The sequence below is a fragment of the Rattus norvegicus genome, chromosome 7 (genome assembly GCF_021556685.1).
Source record: "Rattus norvegicus strain SHRSP/BbbUtx chromosome 7, alternate assembly SHRSP_T2T, whole genome shotgun sequence".
NCBI classification, from domain to species: domain Eukaryota; kingdom Metazoa; phylum Chordata; class Mammalia; order Rodentia; family Muridae; genus Rattus; species Rattus norvegicus.
The window spans coordinates 83,504,886-83,529,937 of NC_141540.1; the positions used below are offsets into that span (position 1 = coordinate 83,504,886).

The following is a 25,052-nucleotide window of genomic DNA, read 5'->3' on the forward strand; positions in this document are numbered from 1 at the left end:
TGTTGTGAAATTCACAAGAAATCATTAAAAAGTGTTAAAAAGCAATACAGGCTTAAAGCAGCCTTTGGCAAATGCTGAGATTCGTCTGCATAGATCATTTCCTCATGTGACTGGAACAAAGGGAAAGTACTCTGCAGGAAAAGCATGTCCTTACTCCCAAAAGCAGGCCCCAGGGGTCAGTTACCAAGACAGGAGTTAGAGCTATAACTCACAAGGTATCAGTTGTATTAGATAAATGGGCCTTCTTTTAGTCAATGCTGGAAACTGACTTTCAACTAATTTATACTTGGTTTTGATCTTTAGTTTTTCATCCTAAGAGATCATACCTACAAATAGTAAAAAGGCAGAAAAATGTAAAATAGACAAGTAGCAACACAGAAAAAAGTGACCGAGTGCTGCATCAACTTATAAATCATTTGCTAACACAAAGGGATATAAGATTAATCTAAGTCATATAAACATCACTGTTCCCTTTTTCCATTGCTCGGTGACCATTAGGGAAATTTACAGTAAAGGAAAAGATATATTTTATCATTATCTCATCCCTAAGTCCTCTTGGCTTAGTTTTAGAGGACATACTTTGTTATTAGCAACTACAGAGGAGCCATAAGATCCCAGGCAGACACTTCCAAGACTAGTTAAAAGCAGCATCATGTTGACACACTTCTCAGACTGCCAAAGCTTAGGTCCAGATAACTGCTAACTGAATACATAATAAACTTATGAAATTTCTTTGAGTTTTAAGTTTAAAATGGCACCCACTCACTGCATAATTTGTAAGGGTGATGGTGGAATTGGTCCTAAGCAAAAACAATGTTAACATACATTAACAATAGTAATAATTAAGCATTTCTGTGAATGAATGAGTGTGTGTGTGTGTGTGTGTGTGTGTGTGTGTGTGCAAAAACAAGTAAAATAGTGTATCAATGCTGTTTGTGCTTTAAATACACTATGTTTTGGTCTTTTTGTTGTTGTTGTTTGAAATAAGTTCTCATTCTATAGCTTTCACCTGCTTGAAGTTCATTACCCTAAAGGTTACATGATACCCTAAAACTTGTAGCAATCCTCCTGCCTTTGCATTTCAAACACAGCAAGTGTTTGGATAACAAGTCTGTGCCATAATACTCAGCTTATACTATGTCTCTAAAGCACCTATGTTGAGGTAAAATCCATCTACTTCTATCTACTGCCCAATCACAGGACCAATTTTTTAGTGACAAATTCACTTTGAGAACAAGGTTACATATCATTATTCATCATTATTCAGTGATGATCTTCCTGTCAAGGGGCAAGGGGAACAGTATTTACCACCTGAATACCATAGCATTTACCAGTACCATAGCAGTACCATACCAACCCCCTACAGAAGCTGTGATTGGAGAATTGTTGGGATACAGTGAGTTGTTAGAATTCACAGAAAGGATTTATTCCAATTTTCTTGGTATTGCTTAATGGGAGACTTGGTGCATTCATAGATTCTGAAGAAAAGAGAAACTAATAAACAAAAGCTGCAGTCATAGAAAGAGCAAAGAGTTGTTCCATTAACTCAACACAAACTCCCCTCAGAACTCCCAAGACCACCTTGAGATGCGAGAAATATAGCTTTCTAAATGTAAAGCTAAACACTGAAACTGCATACGCAAAACAAATGGCTTCCAAAGCAACTGTCTAGTATTTCACGCTGTGCTGCTACTGGGGGGAAGATGGAGTTTGCTGTGTCCAACTTTTTCTTTGGAAGGTTTATTTTCTTTAAAGCAGCACGTTTACTGGGTCTTTGCCCCTTTACAAGCATTTCCTTGTTGTTTTGAAAAACCTAGCTACTGAGGTAGAAATGCCTGGGCTCCTCAGAATAGACCTCCTGTGGCTAAGGCCCTTTTTCAGGAATGAGCACAGAGGATGTGGAGCAAAAGGATCCCTTTGTTGGGTTTTAAAGGTATTGTCTTCCTTGCTACTCATCTCTTTAGCCAATGAAAAGAGAAATTAACTGTGATGATGAATGAGAGCCAGAGTGAAATGTGTAGGCATTGTCAAGGTGAACCAATCCACTATTGTCTCCAAAATGAGCTTGATGCTTATTTTCCTGGTCTCCGAATACCACCTTTATTCTTCGCTTTCCTTTATTTTTCCATTATTCTCCAAGGCAACCATGTACAAAGAGAGTCTGTGGTCAGCTTGGAATGAGAGCAGAAAAAAGATGCCCTCTTATTTCCTAGCTCTGATCTGAAGAAACTGAGAGTTCCAAATATTATCAGCTAGATAAGTTACAAAAAAGATGGAAAAAATGTAAGCCTCCAAAGATCCCAGGATAAAGCACATCACTGGAACATTTTTGAGCATACAAGAAAATTGGAAAATGAGAAAACAAACATGCATACAGCCTGCTGACATACATATTTGCACATGCACAATGCACACAATGCACACAAATATTTACTCATTCACACACACACACACACACACACACACACACACACACACACACACGCACGCGCCACACCATGAGCCCAGAAAATGATGTTAAGAAAAGATTTATTTGGCACATAAATACTTTTTTGAAAGATGTTCCCTACTTATACTTCCACCCTGCCCACCACATAAACTCCCTACCCCCACTTCCTTTGGCACCTGTGGTCCTCTAAAAATCCTGACAGAGATCGCTGACCTCATGAAATTCCCAGTGAAAATTGAATTTCTCCACTTGTGTTCTCTCCCCATAGGTGTTTTATTGAACTTCATGAGCCTCCAAGTTCTCATTATACCAGAATTAATACTAATACTTACTTCCAGATTCTAGTGTCCATTCAAGATCATAATGCTGTGCAATTGTATACAATTACATACTGTTTTTTGGTGTTTTCAATCATCACTGTCATTATTATAAGGCTCATCATATGAAGACAGTCACATAAATAAAAAGCACAAGTCATCAGACACATAATTGAAGGCACAGCAAGTGTCAAAAGGTCTTGAAAGTACAAACTCACTTAAAACCCAGGCATCCTGGGTCAGCTACTATCACCTTAAAAAGACTGAGGTACTTACAACTCCCAAACTCAAAATAGCTCTGAAGTGTTGGCTAAGATATCCTTGTTGTGAAGGTACATAAAGTGCTCTTTGTGAATTTCTCTCCCCAAGTGTTAACTGACAAACAGCATGCAACACTTGACAGTCTCCTTCAAAGGCAGTTTAAAGAAAGTGCCTGAAATACAGAGAATTTGGCTGCTCATTATAGACCCCTCTTTGGCAAACATCATGTTGAAGCATCAAAGCTTTTCAAACATTGGAGGACCTGGCTTAGACTGAGATAAGCAAAGCTGATAGTAAGTTGTCCTTGATTTCCAGCGTACATTTGTTTAGTATAATTGTTCTTACCAGCTGAAGTACTGACAGAACATAATTTAATTAAAATCATGTGAATAGAAAACTACTTAAAATTTTGTTTCTGCATGGACTTTTCTACTCCTGACTTTTAGCGCAGTGCATTGCAAGTTTCAGACAAGTACAGTTTCCTCAGTGAATCCCAGCCCTACTCTCAAGTCGAATCTCCTCTCTCATTGGCTTTAGAACTTTCCTAGGAATTACTTAACTTCTTAGTAAGTCATTCCTTAGATTCTCATAGGACTGGGGCTCTCTCTCTCTCTCTCTCTTTGAATGGCTGATGCTTTATCTCCACTGTTAAGATGAAAATGATCTTTCAAGTAAAATGAAAACCTGTGAGAAGTTCCCTGTTTCTTGCACATACTATAAATACATGGGAGTAGCAGTTGAGACATATAATTTAAACACAAGATATTATAGAACATGGATTATTTTATAAATCATCATGCTCCACCTTCAGCAAAACTCAATGCTATGATTATCAAGAGCATCAAGGCTATTCAATGAAAGATTGATGGGCTAGATCATCAGTTAGACCATTTACTGTTGTTTCATTTTCTCAGAACTGGATTTATAAAGGCTTTAACTCCTTTGTAAGTCTCATAGTTACTTTTAGGATGCAAAATTCTTTAGTATATTCATTTAGCAAAATTTTGTCAGCATTGAACTATGTCCAAGCAGCACCTTACAGACTTTATGATACTTTATGATACTTACGGTTGTAAGTACCTGCCCTTGGAGAACTCACACTCCAGCCACGATGAGGAAAGTATAAATAGCTTCATTGAGTATGGCAAATGCTACCATGGAGATAAACTGAGGTCAAGGTGAATTAATTGAGCATTGGAAACGCTGATAGCTTGAAGCAAACACGAAGATCAGTGGGATATAGCAGAGGACTTAGAATTTCACACAGTGATACCTACTCGTATTTTGCCAATAAATAAATGTGGCAATACCTCTTCAGCAAGCAGGGCTGAGAAAAGTAAATGCCACAAAAGAAATAGATGAAACTACTTATTATAATCCTTCACAAACATAAATTAAAAGTAGATCAACGACCCTATCAAGACTGAGAATATGTAAGAACTCTGAAATTTAATCTAATAACAAGTCATCAAAAGTGATATAGGGGATTATGTAAATTAAAAGCCTCCTGCATAGGAAAGCAAACAATCCCAAGAAATGGTAACAGAAGAAAATCCCTTCCTGCAATACATCAGATAGAATCAAGACATAGATCAGATAAAGTGCAAAAAATCAAATACTCTAAGCCATCTATCTTCCAATCAGAGAGCTAGTGAACCGAATACGCAGTTCTTGAAAGAAGAAAAATACATACCCAATAAATATTTGAAATGAAAATTAAAGCTACTTTGAGATTCCATTTTACCTTAGCCAGAATGACTAGCACCGAGATACAAATTCTGGTCAAGATGTGGGTCAAAACAAATGCTGCTGACTACTGGTTGCAATGGAAAACTGATGTAGTCACTATGGAAACCAGTATAGAGGTTATTTAAAAATAAAAAAAGTACTGTGTGTTTCTTCTTTCAATAATTTCTTATATCACTCTTAGGTATATATCCAAAGGACTCTAACCGCTACCATATAGATATGTGATCATGCTTAATGTCTGCATGATTCATAACTAAGAAATGTAAGCAACCTATATGTCTATCAACAAAAGATTTGATACATAAACATGATAGAATCTTATTCAATTATAAAGAAAAATAGCATCGATAAGGAAATTAACCAGCCTCAAAGGATGCCATATTTTCTTTCCTATATAGAGCCTCTCGATTTTAAGTGTGTGTGTGTCTGTCTGTGTGTGTGTGTGTGTGTGTGTGTGTGTGTGTGTGTGTGTGATGAAACTAGAAACAGGACGGTCAGAGGGGAAGATGAGATCTTAAGGGGTTGGGAAGAGAGAATAAAGAAGAGTATTGGAATACATGTGACAAGGAAGCTGAAGATCCATTATCAGAGCAACTCAGATTAGTATCCATGGCTCCAGATACATATGCAGCAGAAGATGGACTTACCTCACATCAAAGAGAGGGGAGGCCCTTGGTCCTATGGAGGTTTGGTGCCCCAGCGTCCTGGGATGTTGGGACAGTGAGGCAGATGTTGGGGAGTGGAAAAGTACCCTCATAGAGGCAAATGGGAGTGGAAAAAGGAGGAATAAGGGGTTGTGGAGGGGTAACCTGAAAGGGGGAGATCATTTAAAATGTAAATGATTAATTTAAAAGAAAATAGGATGTTACTGAGAAGGCTTCTTCTGAAAGAGAAACTGAACTCTGCTCATTACCTGCCTGATCCAAGTGTGGAAGGAACTAAGGAACAAGAAGAGGGAGACCTACTGTGCCATAGAGAAGACGAAATGTGCCCAAGATGAGAAGGACCAAACCAGGGTGCCCTAAAGTAAGACATGCAGGAAAGTTGCCCATTGTGCTGGAAAACTGCATCCGGCATTCATGGCTACTTTAACTTGTCACCACAAATGGCAGCTTATTATATCATGAATGCATTTATAACTTCCAATGAATAAGGTTGTTGTTATAAAAATCTCATTGTTGTTAAATATCGGCCTGCACCTGTCCAGAAAGAGCACATCAACCAACTCGTTTCCACATGGAGAGATATAATGGGAGAACAAGACAAGGGGAAAGGGCGAGAGAAAGAAAAGGGAGAAGAGGAGAGAAGAGAGAGAGAGAGAGAGAGAGAGAGAGACAGAGAGACAGAGAGACAGAGAGACAGAGAGAGACAGAGAGAGACAAAAAGAGAGACAGAGAGAGACAGAGAGCGAGAGAGCGAGAGCCCAAAAGCTGTCTGACTTTTATTTGGAATATGATATAACTACTCCCAGGTGGAGTTGGGAATTGAGCCAAAGGTGTTCTGGGAATGTATGGCCATTACCACGGCAACAGTAACCAAACAGTGTTGTGGTTAAAGGTAAAGGCAATTCCTGATACCAACATAACTCCCTTTTTCTTATCATGAAAAGAAGGAAAAAAGGGAGGGGGAAACTGAGGGTGAAAGGGGGATAGGGCTGCTGTGTCTCAGGCTACTTCCTGCTGTCTTGGGGCATCATCATCAATGTCTGGGTACAGCTGACTTTCACCATCAGGGCCCACTTGGTAAATGTTCATTGCATCAGGCTCCTCAGTGGACAGTGGCTGGTAATCTTGTAACAGGAAAGGGTTTTCAAAAGTCCAGGAACTGGAAGAAAACGTGGGATGACAGGATAGTGCCATTTATGAGGGGAGATGTTTGTCCAGTTTTAGAGTTGGCTATTTCCTTGTTGTGCAGGGTCTGTGGACCATCTGAGGATCGGTCAGAAGGAACACGTCCAATAGAAGCATCTGTGTCTGTGAGAGGAGATTGGAATATCTGGAGGTCACTCCTCTGGAGCTGTCCTGGGTGTAGTAAGAGCCTGGACTTGACAAGATGCTGGACACGCATATACATTTATATTATAGGCAGAGAATAAGATTAAGCGCATTTGGGAGAAAGGAAAAATTCTCTTAGATGTACATTTGAAACCCAGATTAATCCCACCCTTTGGAATAGGTAGTAAGTGGGAACTTTAGGCAGCTGTACTTATCTGGGTGGAGTCCATAAGTGGTAGGTCTGAGTGGGTTTCCTGTAGCTTATGAGTTTACAAAAGATATACCAACATGAGCCAACAACATGAGTTAACAACCTATTCTTTAAGATAAGCTTTTTGTGGAGCAGAAGGAACAAGAATTTGTGATTACAGTTGGATGGTATAGTGGGAAGTTTCATTAGTTAGGCAAATTTATAGGAACTGGAGTAGGACAATGGTATAGCAAGAAGAGGAAATATGAAGCATTTAATCAATGAAAACTGAGTTTGGTAAGGAAGTAATGGGTTACATCTTTGAAAGCTTACATCTGAACTAGTTGCTAGAAACTGAGTTCAGGCGTCTGTTTTTTAGTTAAGTTACAGTTATCTTAGCTGTCAATGTAGTGAGAAATCTGGGGAAGAATAAACTATAATCTATCATAAAGAATCTCATTCCATTTACCAGATTGCTGGCAGTATTTGTGAAGATCCCGTAAAATTGGGGAATTCAGAGCGCCGTTATGAGGCCATTTTGAACCACTAACTAATGAATACTGGGTCCAGACATTATTGCGTTGGTGTATCAATTTTGATGTCCTCAGGTGAGATGTTAATTTTAAAGTTTTGAAAATTTCCAAAAGACCTCCTAACAGTGTATGTGTGGGCACGGTCGAAGACCTCGAATTTCCCATTGGGGGAAGTCACCAATTAATTTCCACTGGCGTCCCAGGGAAAATTAATGGCAACAGAAGAATTCTGCCAAGACCAGGTATTTGAGTTGTTACTCAGAATCCTGGAGGCTACGATGGGCACTGACCCGCCAGAAAGCAATCCCACTCAGGCCTGGGGTTTTCTGTCCGCTTCGAGAGCACAGAACGAGAAGTGGGGGTACTAGGAACAGCTTTCGAGGGAAGCTTCACGCAATGATCAAGGTCCTATCATCGCGTATGTTAGCTAAGGAGATTCACAATTCCAGAAAAATTTGGCCAGCTTTTGTCCCGGGAAGCGGGTCCTACCTGCCAACCGGGAAAAAAAAAATAACAATAAGCCTGTGAGTGTGTGGAAAGTATGCCTGCAATCTGGTAGCAGGAGTGTGGAACCGTGGGGTCTAGGCAGCGAGAACTAGAAAAATGTGTCCTGGAAGGCAGCTGCAGTTTATGCAGAAGTCTCCTGCGAGCCAGGTGAAATGATAACTCAGCTGGTCGAAGTCTTGAGTCTCACAGCAGCCAGAAGATGGTGGTGGAGGCTTGTACCAGCCGGCGGTGGGGGTGGGGGGGAGGGGGTTGGTGGTGGGGTTTGGTGGGGTGTTGGTGGAGGGGTGGTTGGTGGGGTGTTGGGAGAAGGGAGGGCTTAGTCACGAGAAATCAGAAGCAGCGTACAGGCCACCACTGTTGTTAAAATCTCATTGTTGTTACATATCCGCCTGTGTCTGTCCAGAAAGAACACACCAAACCACGGTTCCACGTGGAGACATTTAATGGGAGAACGAGACAAGGGGAAGGGGTGACAGAAAGAAGAGAAAAGAAAAAAGAGAAAAGGGGGGCAGAAACTGCCTTTTATTTGGAAACTACTCCCAGGTGGAGTTGGGAATTGAACCAAAGGTCTTTTGGGAATGTTAAGGTCGTCAAATGGTGTTGCTGCTGAAGGTAGAGGCAATTCCTGATACCAACAAAGGTAGTCCAAGGAAACTATTCCCTTCCCTGCCCCAGCTTCTGATTGTTACCATTCCTTTGTGTGTGTGTGTGTGTGTGTGTGTGTGTGTGTGTGTGTGTGTGTGTGTGTAGAATATATATATACATATATATATATGGTAAAAGAATATATATATGAATATATATGGTAGAAGAATATATATATATATGAATATATATTTGGGAGAAGACTATGTGTGTGTGTGTGTGTGTGTGTGTGTGTGTGTATTCTCATATATTACAGCCTGCTTGCACTTTCCCCTCCCTCCACCTTTACTACAATTTTCCTCTCCCTCAGATCCATTCCTCCCCCATTTGCCTTCAGAAAGGACAGGCCTTCCAGGGATATCATAACATAACAAGTTACAATACGACAAGGGACAAACCTCATACCAAGGATGGATCCCACTACTCCATTGGCACACCTTTTTATCCTACTCTGACTCTTCTGTCGCCCTCATCCACACGCCACAACCACTATGAAGGTATTGATCTTCATGCAGGAAAATCTCGTCTTAAAGTGCTTAATGTATCTGCACCCATTTACCCCTTCTGCCTGGTAAAACAATAAATTTATAGGTCAAGGGATTAGATGTGGGTAAATTATGACAATGGTCATCACAGAGCTTCAGAAAGAACCAATAGGATGCAGGCATGTACTTGTCTGGGAACCAAGACCTTTTTCTAATCCACGAGTTTCTGAGTTTCAGCAGCATCATATAAACCTGTTATAAAAACACCTTAGGTATTTAAAAATCTAATGTCTTAAAGTCCAGTATATTTCTCCTTTCTTCCATCTCCTCAGTTCAGTGGTGTGTGTGTGTGTGTGTGTGTGTGTGTGTGTGTGTGTGTGTGTAGAATATATATATACATATATATATATGGTAAAAGAATATATATATGAATATATATGGTAGAAGAATATATATATATGAATATATATTTGGGAGAAGACTATGTGTGTGTGTGTGTGTGTGTGTGTGTGTGTGTATTCTCATATATTACAGCCTGCCTGCACTTTCCCCTCCCTCCACCTTTACTACAATTTTCCTCTCCCTCAGATCCATTCCTCCCCCATTTGCCTTCAGAAAGGACAGGCCTTCCAGGGATATCATAACATAACAAGTTACAATACGACAAGGGACAAACCTCATACCAAGGATGGATCCCACTACTCCATTGGCACACCTTTTTATCCTACTCTGACTCTTCTGTCGCCCTCATCCACACGCCACAACCACTATGAAGGTATTGATCTTCATGCAGGAAAATCTCATCTTAAAGTGCTTAATGTATCTGCACCCATTTACCCCTTCTGCCTGGTAAAACAATAAATTTATAGGTCAAGGGATTAGATGTGGGTAAATTATGACAATGGTCATCACAGAGCTTCAGAAAGAACCAATAGGATGCAGGCATGTACTTGTCTGGGAACCAAGACCTTTTTCTAATCCACGAGTTTCTGAGTTTCAGCAGCATCATATAAACCTGTTATAAAAACACCTTAGGTATTTAAAAATCTAATGTCTTAAAGTCCAGTATATTTCTCCTTTCTTCCATCGCCTCAGTTCAGTGGTGTGTGTGTGTGTGTGTGTGTGTGTGTGTGTGTGTGTGTGTGTATTTAGAACACGAGAAATATGTATGTCTATGGGTTTCTACACATTTCAAGGAATTATATAAATTTAACAAACACATTCATGTACATACTAAATTCTTAGAACTACGTGGAACATTTTTCCATAGTTACGAGTCAAAAAACAGACCTGATTGTGAAATTTGACCACCAAAGTAACATGTTCTTGGATAACTTTCTATTGCTTTGAACATTTTAAAGGAGCTAAATATTTTGTTGTGAAAATTGATGATGATGATGATGATAAATAATTTGAAATTGGTGGTATGAATAAGAAACTGCCCACCCACGGTCTCAGACATTTGAGTATTGGGTCTCCAGTGTGGAGAGGTTGAGGAGGTAAGACCTTCCTGGGGAAGTACCTCACAGCAGGTGGGGTGGGCTTGGAGAGTTTACAGCCTCTCTGGCATTTGGTTGTTGTCAGCATCTTGCTCTTGATTCAAGATCTGGGCCCTCAGCCTTCTCTTATAGTGGCCGTGCTTGTTTGCTGCCATTCCTTTGCTGCAGCATCATGGACGTTTATCCCTTTGGAATCCAAAGCCCCACTAAACCCTCTCTTCCTTGAACTGCCATCATTCATGGTGTTCTACCAGAACAAAGGAAAAATAACTGATATATAGGAAATCCATTGTATATTATAGAGAGAATTCTATATGAGCATTTTCAAAAACAGTCCAGATTATCGAAGACATGAATACTAAAGCTGAGATACTGTGATATGTAAAAACAAATAAAATGCAGAATAGTCTAATGGAGTGAGGCAGGCTACTGCATGCCTACAAACTGCATTTCAGTGCTCAGACAGAACCTCAAGTTTGGGGACAGTTGAGACTACAGAGGAAGATCTGTTGTTTTAATTTTTTATTCTCTATTTTTTTTTTTACAGCCCAAACTTTCCCCTCCTCCCAGTCCACCCTCTGACTGTTCCACATTCCAAACCTCCTACCTCCCCACCCCTATCTCCAAGAGGATGTCCCCAGTCCCCAGACTCGTTCCCACCAGACCTCTCCATTCCCTGGACCTCAACTCTCTTGAGGGTTAGGTGCAACTTCTATCCCTGAGTCCAGACACAGAAGTCTTCTGCTGTATATGTGTCAGGGGAGGGATGGGGTGGGGCTTATATCAGCTGGTGTATGCTGCCTGGTTGGTGGCTCGGTGTCTGAGCAAACTCAGGGGTTCAGATTAGTTGAGACTGCTGGTTTGCCTATAGGGTCGCCCTCCTCCTCAGCTTCTTCTAGCTTTTCCCTAATTCAACCACAGGGGTCACCTGTCTTTAAACGAGAAAACATGGAAAGGGATTGTAGCTTTGTTTCATCATGACTATTTTATCAATATTCTTGCAACTCACTTCTCTAAGGAGCCATTTCCAACATGGAATTTTCAAATGTATTTTCCTGAGTCCGGGCTGACAACCTTATTCCTTTTATTTATTAACATGACTTATGGATGTTGAAGAACAGAAGCTAATATCATTAATATTACTAGAAATCCAAAGCTGTTTCCAAACCTTTTTCCTTGCTCCAAATCGTAGTCACTACAAAGATGTGAGGACACGAGATATTCAGAATTTGGAGAGACTTAGTCATTTTCTTGGAAGTACTAAAGCGGTCCTCTGGCTATCATCATTGACTCATAAGAGGATGAGAATGAGGACTGAACAAGCAAAGACAGGTTCTTAGGAAAGCTGTGAATTTACACACACTCACCCTGGCCAACATCAGGGCATAGATGTGAGTGTGAAGTATTCAAATAACAGGCAGAAGAGTGGAAAAGCAACTGGAATGAAGTCCCAGAGACTTGCTTTTAATCTGCAGCTGAAAGGTCATGCACAAATCATTTATTCCATTTCCCTAATGTTTTGACTAATTCACTTAAAAAGACATTTATCAGGGCACTCCCAAGAGCCTGGAGCTTTTCTCTACAGGTGTGTGGGATAAGCTAAGGGAGAGACGGTGAGGATGAACAGAGGCAAAAGCACTGGCTCCTTTCAAGTCCTTGTTTGTAGAGTATGTTTGAGATATGTGGGAATTACTTTTCTTCCCAAACTATATTCCTTCATGCCAAGGATTGTGACATGCTTTGGAAAATGACTTTAGCAGAAATGTGTAATACAGACAGAAAGGAGTAAGCTCTAGTTGAGCATTTTCCTTTGGTTTTTATACTTTAAAAACTCCTGAAGATATAGACCTATTAAATATTCATCTGTAGACATGTAAAATATTTAAAATTTATTATTAATTCTTCAATAAATCTAATTAATTATATTTAGTGAGGAGAAGACTAATGTGGCATCAACAAAGATATAATCTATAAATTAATGTGATTATTCTTAAGAATTACTGTGGCTTTAAATTTTATGTCATTGCCCTTGGCTCATGGAGTCTAGTATTTTTTCCATACAGACACTACAAGTATTTGAAAGCTTTCTATTTAAAAAATAAACTGTAACTGGTAAACCAAGAACCTTTTCCTCCTATTTTTCTGAAACATTTTTTGTTCAAATGGAAGATACATTGGCCTTTCTGAGATATTTTCAGGGAGTAATTGTATTACATGCAATTTCTATTTTCAAAGCTTATCTTAAAATAGAATTGCAAATGTTTCTTGTCACTGGTCATATATATATATATATATATATATATATATATATATATTACTGGAACAACTGGCTTCAGAATTATGCCAGTAATAATAATAGCAAAGGATAGATTGATTGATAAATCTTTAATTTGCAACTATCATAGTAATGACTGGACCAGGAAAGCATCATGGATTCTAACTGCACTGGCACGCTAACATGGTTTCAGGTTGCTTCCCTGCTTATTAGTAATGATGGGAAAAAGCACTAATAACAAAGTAGAGAAACTTTTCAATATTGTCATCAAATGATAAAAGTGAACATCATCAATACGGGAAGGCCAATTGTGAGGGACATAAAAATCTATAAAAGATACATCATAGGTAAAGGCTGCAATATCATCCATGTGGTTTCTGATGGATAAACTATAACTTGAATCTAAACATCAGACAAACTCAAAATCAGAGATGTTCTACCAAAAGGAAAAAAAAGACCTAGATGGGGCAGCACTCTATGAAGCAAATGGAAGTGACAGAGCTAATGGGAGAACCCTAGTATAGGAAGAATCTTGAAATCCTGATTACTGAAAACTGAGAGGATTGACTTATAGGAGGTTGCTAGTTACGAAGTAGACAAATGGTGGTTTACATAGTACTGTTTCATTGATACTAATTTCACTCATTCTCAACAGTGCTGGAATTCCATAAAATAACTTTTTGTCCATTGAGAAACACAGGCTAAACTTGGTAACATTAAATACTCACAGTCAATGTTCCCTTACTGGGTGCAAAAAAATTACACATCAGACAGACAGACAGACAGACAGACAGACAGACAGAAATGAATAGATAGCAGAGGGCATGTACATTGATGATCAACAGATAGACACAATAAATACATTTATAGAACAGATGAGGTAATGCTGTAGAACACCAGCATCACGCAAGTCTGAGGAAGGCCCGTAGGTGTCTTTTCACTAATGTTATTTTTGCATTTTTCTGAATGTTACAGAAAAGTTCAAGTAAAAATTTCAAATAGTAAAAAATGTATGTGAAATAGTGTAAAGCGGGAGTAACCAATGATGCCTCTAGGCCATTCCATCAAAGGAAATACTGTGCACAGCTGCCTCTTCCTATCCTCTGCCTTTACACTTTTAGTGGCTTAGATTATTTTATTTGTTAATTGCTAATTAGCTCCCTAGGAAACAATTCCTGAGCCCTAAAGTCATAATTAAAATATTTATAATGTTGATTGTTATCCCAGCACACATCAGAGCACAAGGTGCAATGTAGATACCAAATCAATGTGTTGGCAACATGACAAGAAAAGTGTTGAGCTTTATATGTCTGTCTTAAAATTCAGGAAGTGTTTATCTTTTGTCTCCCGATGTTGATAATGGAACATAAAGAACTTTTCATTGTGAGGTTGAGTGAAGGAGAAAAAAAATATATTTAATTGAGTAAATATGTACTAGTTCTTTGTAATGTACTGTTAGAGTATTACTATTAAACAATGTGATGTCTACATGCAAAGATTTACAATTGGGTCAAAAGTAAAGTATGCTCTCTTATTATGATGATATTAAATACTGAGATGTTGATCCAAAGACTTCACAAGATCAATTCATCATTGGGAAGATTTATTCATCATGAATAAGTAGAGTGGATAACACTTATTAAAATATTCTTATTTATGTGTGGATTTTGGAGGACAGTCACCATGCATCACTGATGCAGCTATGAGCCTGGAAATCCTCACTCTAGAATTAACAGTGGAACTTATAACAGTTTTTAAATGTTTAAGTGGAAGAGCATGTCTGAAACTTTAGAAGGTGAAATAAGCCATTTTAAAAGGCCAGCATTAACCCAGTACATTAATAATGACCTCACTAGTCTACAGTCAATGTTCTTAGCATATGGTCCTTTGGTTGTTCATCTCCTCTGTTCTTCAAATTTTACAAATATATCAAGGAATAAATGAAAAACATTTTGCAGTGCTTTCATTTAGAGAAGCAATAAAATGTATGACAAACTAGAACAGACACAAAGCTCCCAAGAAGCCACCAAAACGATTAGGAGTTACTAAGTAAGTAAAAAGTAGGTAGCCTTTCAGAATTTATACAGATTAAAAATAATATAAATAACACAAATTTATAACATAAGAAGTAAAAATTATTTTCCATGTTCAGATTGAAAAAAACAAACAAACTGAACAAGGTCAAAAAACAAATAACTAATGTTGGTGATTCTACCAAATGCCTTTCCTAGCCCGAATGCAAAAAAGTTAAAGGATAGCAAATAATCAAGATAATATTGAAAATTAATGTGGCTAGAGAACTTACTCAATTATCTTAAACCTTTTCATGAAACTACAGTAATGAAGACAATGTGATATTGGTATAATTATTAGAGGGTAGCTCACAGAATTACCCATTATACTTATTATGATGATTTAATTTGCTATGGAGATGCTTTTTCATTTTAATAGTAAAAAACTAAGTGTTTTGTAACACAAATGATAACAGATCTTTATTATATTATGCAAAATCTAAATCAAAATGTGTCATAGTACCAGTGAAGTGAGAAGACACTGGAAAGGTAGGGTTGGACAGGGGTTGGGAGATGAAACTCCAGAATCTTAACAAGTGACAGTCATTACTTCAGTGACCTGGACTGTGCTGCATATATGGTGTTGCTAGAACCAAGGACCCTAGTCAGCTGCTTCTGGCAGATGGCAAGCCACAGATCTAGAAAGTTATACATGAGAATGAGGAAGCGAGGTAAAGAGGTGGGTGCTGCAAAAAGAAGCTGACTGCAAGTGATGTCAGCTTTACCTCAGTGTCTCAGAGAAGTATTTAGCATCCTCTGTATGGTGCTATATGCTGCTGCCCATAATGAACACTGGTAGCTAAAAATCTGCATCATAAAAAGTTGACACCAGGACTGACTGACACCAATAAGACTGCTTTCATGATAAAGACCAAGTTAAATCTAGATGTGTTCCAATGAGAGCCATTAGAAAAGATAGTGAATACCCCTTCTATAGCAGTGCCAATAAGAATCACAGGTACACAGATTTCACAGGAGGTCTGGAAGATATGTAGGCAATAGCACTGACTCCTGGAGCAAATAATTTCTCAGGTCAAGTAAGGCTGTATTGATGGGAACTCATGTAAACATCACTTGTAGACAACAAGTACCTAGACATCTTTCTGAAGACCTTTCATGGAGCTGAACCTGTAATTGGTATTTCCCATTGACTGCATATTGAACAAAAACATGAAAAAGCTACACGTTTGCCATATCTGGTACAAGAAGAGACTATGTTTAAAATCGTGGAACTGTGCTATGGGCAAAGCAAAGAAATGAAAGGCGAAGAGACTCACCAACATTCCCAGGAATTCCCTCTCCTAACTATCCTTCCTTTCCACATTTGTTTTGTGCACATTTCACACTGATTCCACTTGAAAGCAGATATGGAACAGGTATACCAGATCTATTTCAGCCATTTCTATTCCTACATCCATACATTTTATACAGTCTATTTAGAGTAGCTCCTCTGGCTTACCAGTTTTGACTTCCGTAGTAGCTTTTTCTGTTTGGGATAGTTCAGAAGGTTACTAATGTTGATGTCTTTCTAATGCTTTGTACCAAAGACCTCTTTGAGTTAGAAATCAGAAGCAACCATGCTAGATCATAAATAAGCATGTAAGTGTGCCATTCACTGTGTCTGACTTCTGAGTCCAACATCAGTCCAGTTGCTTAGTTGCAATATTGATGTGACAATTCAGTGACAATACGCACTTATAGTATAAAGGAGGTAATCATTGTAATACGGGAATAACATTAAATATAGAAAATGAAAAATACTGAAATAGCGGTTTCTAGTTGATGCATGAACCTCGCTGATCCTGGCCCACATCTCCCTGCTCCCAAACCCCTTGAGAGAGAGAGCGCATCGCCCAGACATGTTGGCAATCCTGAGACTGCAGGGCAGGAAAGACCGCCACTTCTAACCACCTTTGCCCACATCCCTAGCCCAAGAGGAAACTGTATAGGGCCTCTAGGAACAGAAAGATAGGGGTAGTCAAGCGGCAGGAGCCCTGCAGTCCAGACTGCACCCGGATCTGAAGGGACCCAGTCAAACAGCTCCCTGCACCCAAATTCCGTGGGAGGGAGAGCTAGACATTCAGAGGGGCAGACACCCCTGGGAAACCAGAGGAGACTACTCTCTGCCCATATTTCTGACTCTAGAAGAAAACACCTAGTGCCATCAGGGTCGCCTGCATGCAGGGAACCAGAAGTAGGGCCAGGCCCTTCTGGTTGCTGCCCTCACAGAGAGCTGAAACCCAGCCCCAAGGAGCGACTTCAAGACCAAGACCAGAGGTAAGATCAACTTTTCTGCTCCAAGTGACCTGCCTGGTGGACTCAGGACACATCCCCACAGGAACACCAGAAAGCCAATAGACAGGAATGACTACACGCCTGAAAGCAGAACACTCTGTTCCCATAAATGGCTGAAAGAAAACAGGAAAACAGGTCTACAGCACTCCTGACACACAGGCCTATAGGACAGTCAAGCCACTGTCAGAAATAGCAAAACAAGGTAACATAAGAAACAACCTGATGGTGACAGGCAAGCACAGGAACCCAAGCAACAGAAACCAAGACTACATGGTATCATCAGAGTCCAATTCTCCCACCAAAGCAAACATTGAATATCCAAACACACCAGAAAGCAAGATCTAGATTTAAAATCACATTTGATCATGGTGCTGGAGGACTTTAAGAAAGACATAAAGAACTCTCTTAGAGAAATGCAGGAAAACACAAGTAAACAAGAAGAAGCCCTTAGAGAAGAAACACAAAAAATTCCTGAAAGAATTACAGGAAAAGACAATCAAACATGCGAAGGAATAGAACAATAGAGAAAGCACAAAGGGAGACAACCCTGGATATAGAAAACCAAAGGAAGAGAAAAGGAGCTGTAGATACAAGCATCATCAACATAATACAAGAGATAGAAGAGAGAATATGAGGAAGAGAAAAGTCCATAGAAATCATCAACACAACTGTCAAAGATAATGTAAAACGGAAAAAGCTACTGGTCCAAAACATACAGGAAATCCAGGACTCAATGAGAAGATTAAACCTAAAGATGATAGGTATAGAAGAGAGTGAAGATTCCCAACTCTAAGGACCAGTAAATATCTTCAACAAAATCATAGAAGAAAACTTCCCTAACCTAAAGAAAGAGATGCCCATAAACATACAAGAAGCCTACAGAACTCCAGATAGATTGGACCAGAAAAGAAACTCCTCCTGTCACATAATAGTCAAAATACCAAATGCACAAAACAAAGAAAGAATACTAAAAGCAGTAAGGGAAAAAGGTCAAGTAACATATAAAGGCAGACCTATCAGAATTACACCAGACTTCTCACTAGAGACTATGAAAGCCAGAAGATCCTGGACAGATGTCATAGAGACCCTAAGAGAAGACCTTAGGACCCAGCTATACCTCTCTTAGGCATATACCCAAAAGATGCTCCAGCATATAACAAAGACACATGCTCCACTATGTTCATAGCAGCTTTATTTATAATAGCCAGAAGCTGGAAAGAACCCAGATGCCCTTCAACAGAGGAATGGATACAGAAAATGTGGTACATCTACACAATGGAATACTACTCATCTATCAAAAACAATGGCTTCATAAAATAAATAGGGAAATGGACGGAACAGGAATATATCATCCTGAGTGAGGTAAGCCAATCACAGAAAAACACACATGGTATGCACTCATTGATAAGTGGATATTACCCCAAATGCTCAAATTACCCTAGATGCACAGAACACATGAAACTCAAGAAGGATGACCAAAATGCAGATGCTTTAGTCCTTCTTTAAAAGGGGAACAAGAATACCCTTAGGAGGGGATATGGAGGCAAAGTTTAGAAAGGAGGCTGAAGGAATGGCCATTCAGAACCTACCCCACTTGTGGCACATACATATACAGACACCAAACTAGATAAGATGGATGAAGCAAAGAAGTGCAGGCTGCCAGGAATCGGATGTAGATCTCTCCTGAGAGACACAGCCAGAATATGGCAGATACATAAGCAAATGCCAGCAGCAAACCGCTGAACTGAGAATGAAACCCAGGTTGAAGGAATCAGAGAAAGGACTGAAAGAGCTGAAGTGGCTTGAGACCCCATATGAATAACAATTTCAACCAACCAGAGTTTCCAGGGACTAAGCCACTACCCAAAGACTATACATGGACTGACCCTGGGCTCCAACTGCATAGGTAGCAATAAATAGTCTAGTAAGAGCACCAATAGAAGGGGTGCCCTTGGTCCTGCCAACGCTGGTCCCCCAGTGAACAGGATTGTTGGGGGGAGGGTGGTAATGGGGGGAGGATGGGGAGGGGAAACCCATATAGAAGGTGAGGGGGAAGGGTTAGATGTTGGCCTGGAAACCGGTAAAGGAATAACATTTGAAATGTAAATAAGAAATGCCCAATTTAATAAAGATGGAAAAAAATTCTGAAATATAATACTTTTAAAACAAAACTTTTTCAAATGAAAAATATAAAAATATGATTAATTTTAGGCCAGGCAAAGTGTCTGGGTTCATAATTGTGGCAAAATATGTTAGAATTGAAAGCACACCTGTTAAATTCAAGTTTGTTGATTAAAGAATCTGTTCTTCCAAGAACACTGTTAAATTTTTGAAAAGACAAGCTATTAAATTGGAGAACATTTTTGAAAACTATGTGTTGATACAATTTTACTTAAGACTCATAAAGAAGTCATACCACTAAGTAACCAAAAACCAAGCCAAGGTTTAATATGAGCAGATAAATGACAGGGCTCTTTCATTTAGAAAGATGTATATACCGTTTGCCAATACACTCATTCTGCTGCTCAACATGCCCAGCTGTATAAAAAATGCACATTAAATCCAGGATGGTATATAACAGTCACTATAACTAAATGATACTATATGATGCCGAGCACTGACAACCGTCGAAAGAAACTGCACCCACGATTCACATGTAGGAATCCTAAATAGAATGACTTCTCTGTGAAATATTCAGGCACCTTTAAAACTATGAATAATCACCACATGCATAGACTATGAGATCCCTTCCTAAGAATCTACCCAGGGGAAAGAAAAGCAACAGACTTAAGAAGATTTAAATATGAAAGATCATAAAGTGTTATTCACTGAAGCAAGAGCTGTAACTAATCTAAATGTATGTTACCTGGCTAATAGATAAATGAACTTGGTAGATCTAGAATAAGACGGAATTAATAAGATCTAATAAACACTGACGTGTGCAACGCAGATGAACCTTAGAAACTCCAGCTGAACTAAAGTAAAGGCATTGGGTACAAAACTCTATGATCTGTCTGACTTCATTCAAATGAGCTATCTGGAAAGAGCCAGTTTATAGAGACAGAATTCACTGCTTTAGGATAGAGCTTGGGCCAGGATTGACTAGAAACAGGCTTCTGGAGAGTGATGCAAATACTCGAAAACTTATTTTTGCCTACAGTTGCATGGGTTTATAAATTTTCAAAAGGTAAGTTGCAATTTAAAGTAATTTAATTTTGCACTATAAGGAGTGAACTTTATCTCTCACCAGTTTCTAGAAGAGAAAGAAAAAGCCAATATTGATGTACACCGACAATTAAAAATAATCTTAAATTTTTATTTGTGAAGAAGAGCGTGACCACCAGTTTGGATGCGTCACTCAAACCCTCACTCAGACCCTCTCTCTTGTGGCTCTTGTCAGTTGGAATATATCACAGAAAAGCATTGTTGGAGCCCTTATTACAAGCTAGTGTTAGTAAAATAGCAAAGTATTGTTACAAAGAAATGTATTCCTGTTCTTTAAACTTTGAAACACCCTTTGAAGTGGCGAGTCTTTGAGAATGTTCTCCCAAATGAGACTTACACACGGCACAGACTCCCTGCTACAGTTTGAGCCATGAATGAAGAAGTAACATAAAGAAAATGGAAGTAATATGTTTTGTTGTTGCTCTTAATTAAAGGTATAAGAACACTTAGTTCCTATGTTTGGTAAAAGCTCAAACCCAGTAAATATCTAGAATTATTCATATTTTAAAGTGTAAATAGCATGGTTTGTAGGAAGATTCTAGGCAGAAGACTTCAGCACTCTATGTATAAAACACCCCTTTAACTCTCGAGCAGTGAGGACATTGCTAGTTCATTTGTTCATTGAAACTGGTGAGGACAGTGCCAAGAGTAAGTGTCACCTCCACAGTGAGTATGGACTCCAAAGGCCGGCAGTTCCCCAAGCCTCACTGCATCTCTAATCCATCACTTTGGGAATCATAGAGGGTGCTGGCACATACAACTCTGTCTGATATAATCAAATGTAAGCTTGATTATAGAAAAACATGTTGATTTTCACTCACAGTGAATTTGTTGATGAGATTGAGCATCCATCATGTAATTCTTAAGGTAGTAAGTATGTCAGCTAGATTACCATCACTTCAGAAAACCACCTGACATCACCAGATCACAAGGAGGGAAGCTTGATCTTTGTTTGCCATTCCAGAATTTCAATATGTGGTCACTTAGTCCTGTGGCTTTTGAGCCTGTGATGAAAAGGAACCTGGTGACAAGGATCTGTGGTGGGAGAGAGTACGGGAGCAGAAGGAGATGATGTAACCAGAGTTGCAAGTCTCTCTTAAGAATATACCCCAGTGAGTTTCCCTCACAACTGGACCTACATTTCAAAGATTCCACCATTCCCAACAACCCAACATAATGGAGACTGAGTGCTCAGCGTGGAGGCCTTTGGAAAGACAGCCATTTTTTTTCTCTTACTCATCCTTGGTCTGCTCTTCTTTCCCCCCTTTTTCTGTATTTCTTTTTAAAACTTTTATATTATTATCTTCTCAATTAGCACACACACACACACACACACACACACACACACTCTTTGAGAATTGCATGCTTGTGTAAATGTACTTTGATCATCCATCTTCAACTCCCCACAACTCTCTTAGGTGCCATTCATTATATTACCCTCCCTATGTCATACTTTCTTTTGTTTTAATTCATTATATCCAATTATCACTTCCTGTTTGATCCTATAATAGACTCAAACTCATAGTAGGTATTATTGTCTGCACAGGGTCTGCACACGATCAAGTCAGTCAGAATCCCAGCATAGATGGGGAGAAACTCAGACAAGCCAACCCCTAGCTGAGAAATTATTGTCAACTGATGGTTGTAGGGCGAGAAAGCACCAATTTTCTTCAGGGACATGGCCTCATCTAGGTTGAGTTTGCCTATGCTTTTTAGACTTCTCTCATCTAAACTCTACCTCTCTAAATTTTTATTTCACAGATATAATGCATATATGCTGGGTTTGTTATCTCTGTTCTATATATGAACAGAGTAAATATTGTTTGTTCATTGTGTTTCCCCTTTGAACTCAATTTTTCTCCTTCATAAAGTGTATTACCTATGTTGAGAACATATATTATAAAACTTCTTAATGGGCAACAGAAAAGAAAAAGATAGATACTTTATCAGCTGAATCTTGCCATATGTTTATATATCTTCATGTGTAGCACCACATTTGGCCTCTTACAAATGCACGAAGTACTATCATTGGCCTCACCTGCACAGGTAATTAAATGAAAGTTCTAGTAATAAGTAGTTGATTTTGAACTGAGACCCACATATTTTATCTCAAATTCAGTGCTCTTTTTGTTCACACTTTGCATTAGAAACAATTCTCCTCTGAAATAAAATGGCAGGAATTCTTACTTTAAAATCATGAAATTATAGAAAGGCATAGCAAAACAAAGTATTCTGTAGAGAATTATACTACATGGTAAAGAAACTGACCAAATGAATATAAGTTTACTCATATCTAATTATTAGTATTTCAATGAGCTTGCATAAGTCCAAATACATACATACATACATACATACATACATACATACATACATACACAGAACACACACACATATGTGTGTGCGTGTGTATATGTATATGCGTAGATGTTTATGTATTTGTATTTGACTGAAATTTTAAATTATCTTAGCTAAAAATCATGGGAATCTATTCATATAAAAAGATGTGCACAATATTGCACAGTTCCTTGCTAAATACAAAGATAAATTAATTTGCTAAGTTAGCATAGAGCCTTTTTGTTTTGTATGGTGGTATAAATGATAAGAGCCCTCATAATCTCATATATTTGATTACTTGGTTCCCAGTTGGTGGAACTGTTTTGGAGGGCTAGGAGGTGTGGTCTTGTTGGAACAGGTGTGTCCCTTGATTAAGGTTTTAAGGTTTCAAAAGCCTGTATTACTCCCTGTGAGCTCTTCCTGTCATGTGCTTGAGCAGCAAGCCCTCAGCTACTGCTCCAGCACCATGTCTGCCTGCTGCCATACTCCTACCGTGATCATCACAGACTTTAACCTTCTGACACTGTAAGCCCCCAAACAAAGTCTTGTGTAAGTTGCCTTGGTTATAGTGTCTAATCACACTAGTAGAAAAGTAGCTAAGAAACCTCGCCAAATCAGAATAGCTTAAATTATGAGTTTTTCAAATTTACATAGCAGGGTAGAGACATCAAACGTTAGTGAACAAGGTATAATAGTATACATTTAAATATAATAAACATATATTATTATATAATATGTTATATTATTGATAATTACATAACATCTCTCCAAACAGTAAGATTAAAACTGCAACAAGAAAAATAAAAACTAAGAAATACAAAGTAAGTAAGGAATACAAAGACAAGTTATTGATAATTACCTAAAAATGTCTTGAAACAGTAAGATTAAAATATGCAATGAGAAAAATTAAAACTAAGAATTATGAAGACAAAATAATAAATATGAATGAAGCTCTCTCCATTGGAGGGTTGATAGTGAGCTCTGCTAAGTCAAATGTAGCACATTACTGACTAAAGAAGAAGATTGTAACTGTTTCAGACTTTGTAAGCTATATGCACTCTTTGTCACTGTTTCTCTTTCTCACTCTGGCTCCCTTTGTAGCATTTTTTTTAAATTGAAAAACATCTTGGCTCAAGACAAGGACCAGATCTTATTTTTATAGCCCCACCTAGTTAGTGGTTTACTAAATATAGACAGATGGGCTGAGAGATGGGCTTAATTTTCTACTTAGCTGAGTTATGAAACTGTCAAATTCAAGGGCGGCTTAGGAAAAGATGAAAATAATGAACACACTTTCCAAAATTGTCTTCCAAATATCCACAATTACGTGAGTTGGTTCCTCAGCTCTACATTTTTCTCCTAGAAGTCATTCATCAAATATGGGTCTCCATTTACTCTACACACAGTTTCAATAATCTTCAAATAATGACTAATAAAGTCACCAAATCCCAGCTGTCTCTGGTGACAGAATGAAACAGAAGGATAACTGTGGCTTTGGTTTTGCCAGATATCATCATATCTTCATATATTTCCTTCATCTCCCACTATGAAACACTTCTAAATGAGCATTCAGCTACTTGATGTGAAGACAGCTGATTGGGAATTGGTTGGGGAACATATCCAAGCCTGAAAATCTCCATCTGTTAGAGGAGATGAAGAGAAAGCACTGGGAATTGATGCTGCAGTTTTCACTCTTGGGTGATTAAAGGGTAGTGAGATAGTACAACAAAAAGGCAGCCTTCTTTTTGTAAAGAGAGAGTGTCAGATCCATAGTCTTTGAGTAGAGCTGTCTAACAGTACAATCTGTAGACATATCTGAAGTAGATCATACATGAAAGGCACGGACATCCAGAATTAAGTGCTGTACACTACAATCCTAACTTTTTCTGTGTGCTTATGAGACTACACAAGTATTATCTGGGCACTTAGTTAACCTATCAGCACTCAAGCAGGCTCAGTCAGAACATATATAGAGGTCTGTCAAGGTGAAATTTATAGATCACTCATGCTATAGGACTTGATAGAGTTCTAGATGGCACCCATCCACCCATATGATACTATTGTGAGAATATTGTAATTTTGAGGCAAAATTAGCATCATTTTATGCCTTAATTATGCACAATTATGATGGCTGAAATGAGGTAATAACTACCTGCCACAAGGCTGTCACCATCTGAAACCAGAATAAAATCTTGAGGGACAATTTGTATGTTTTTCCAGTA

General features: G+C 38.6%; 1 long non-coding RNA gene across 1 annotated transcript in view; it reads left to right on the plus strand.

Annotated features, from left to right (window-relative positions):
* The first annotated feature begins 6,295 nt into the window (after positions 1-6,295).
* The window catches only part of LOC148004780 (uncharacterized), a 73,175-nt gene continuing 54,418 nt past the window's right edge, over positions 6,296-25,052 (plus strand). The window contains exons 1-2 of the long non-coding RNA XR_015624784.1: positions 6,296-6,333; positions 7,433-7,568. This is a non-coding gene — a long non-coding RNA (uncharacterized LOC148004780). The remainder of the gene's footprint in view (positions 6,334-7,432; positions 7,569-25,052) is intronic.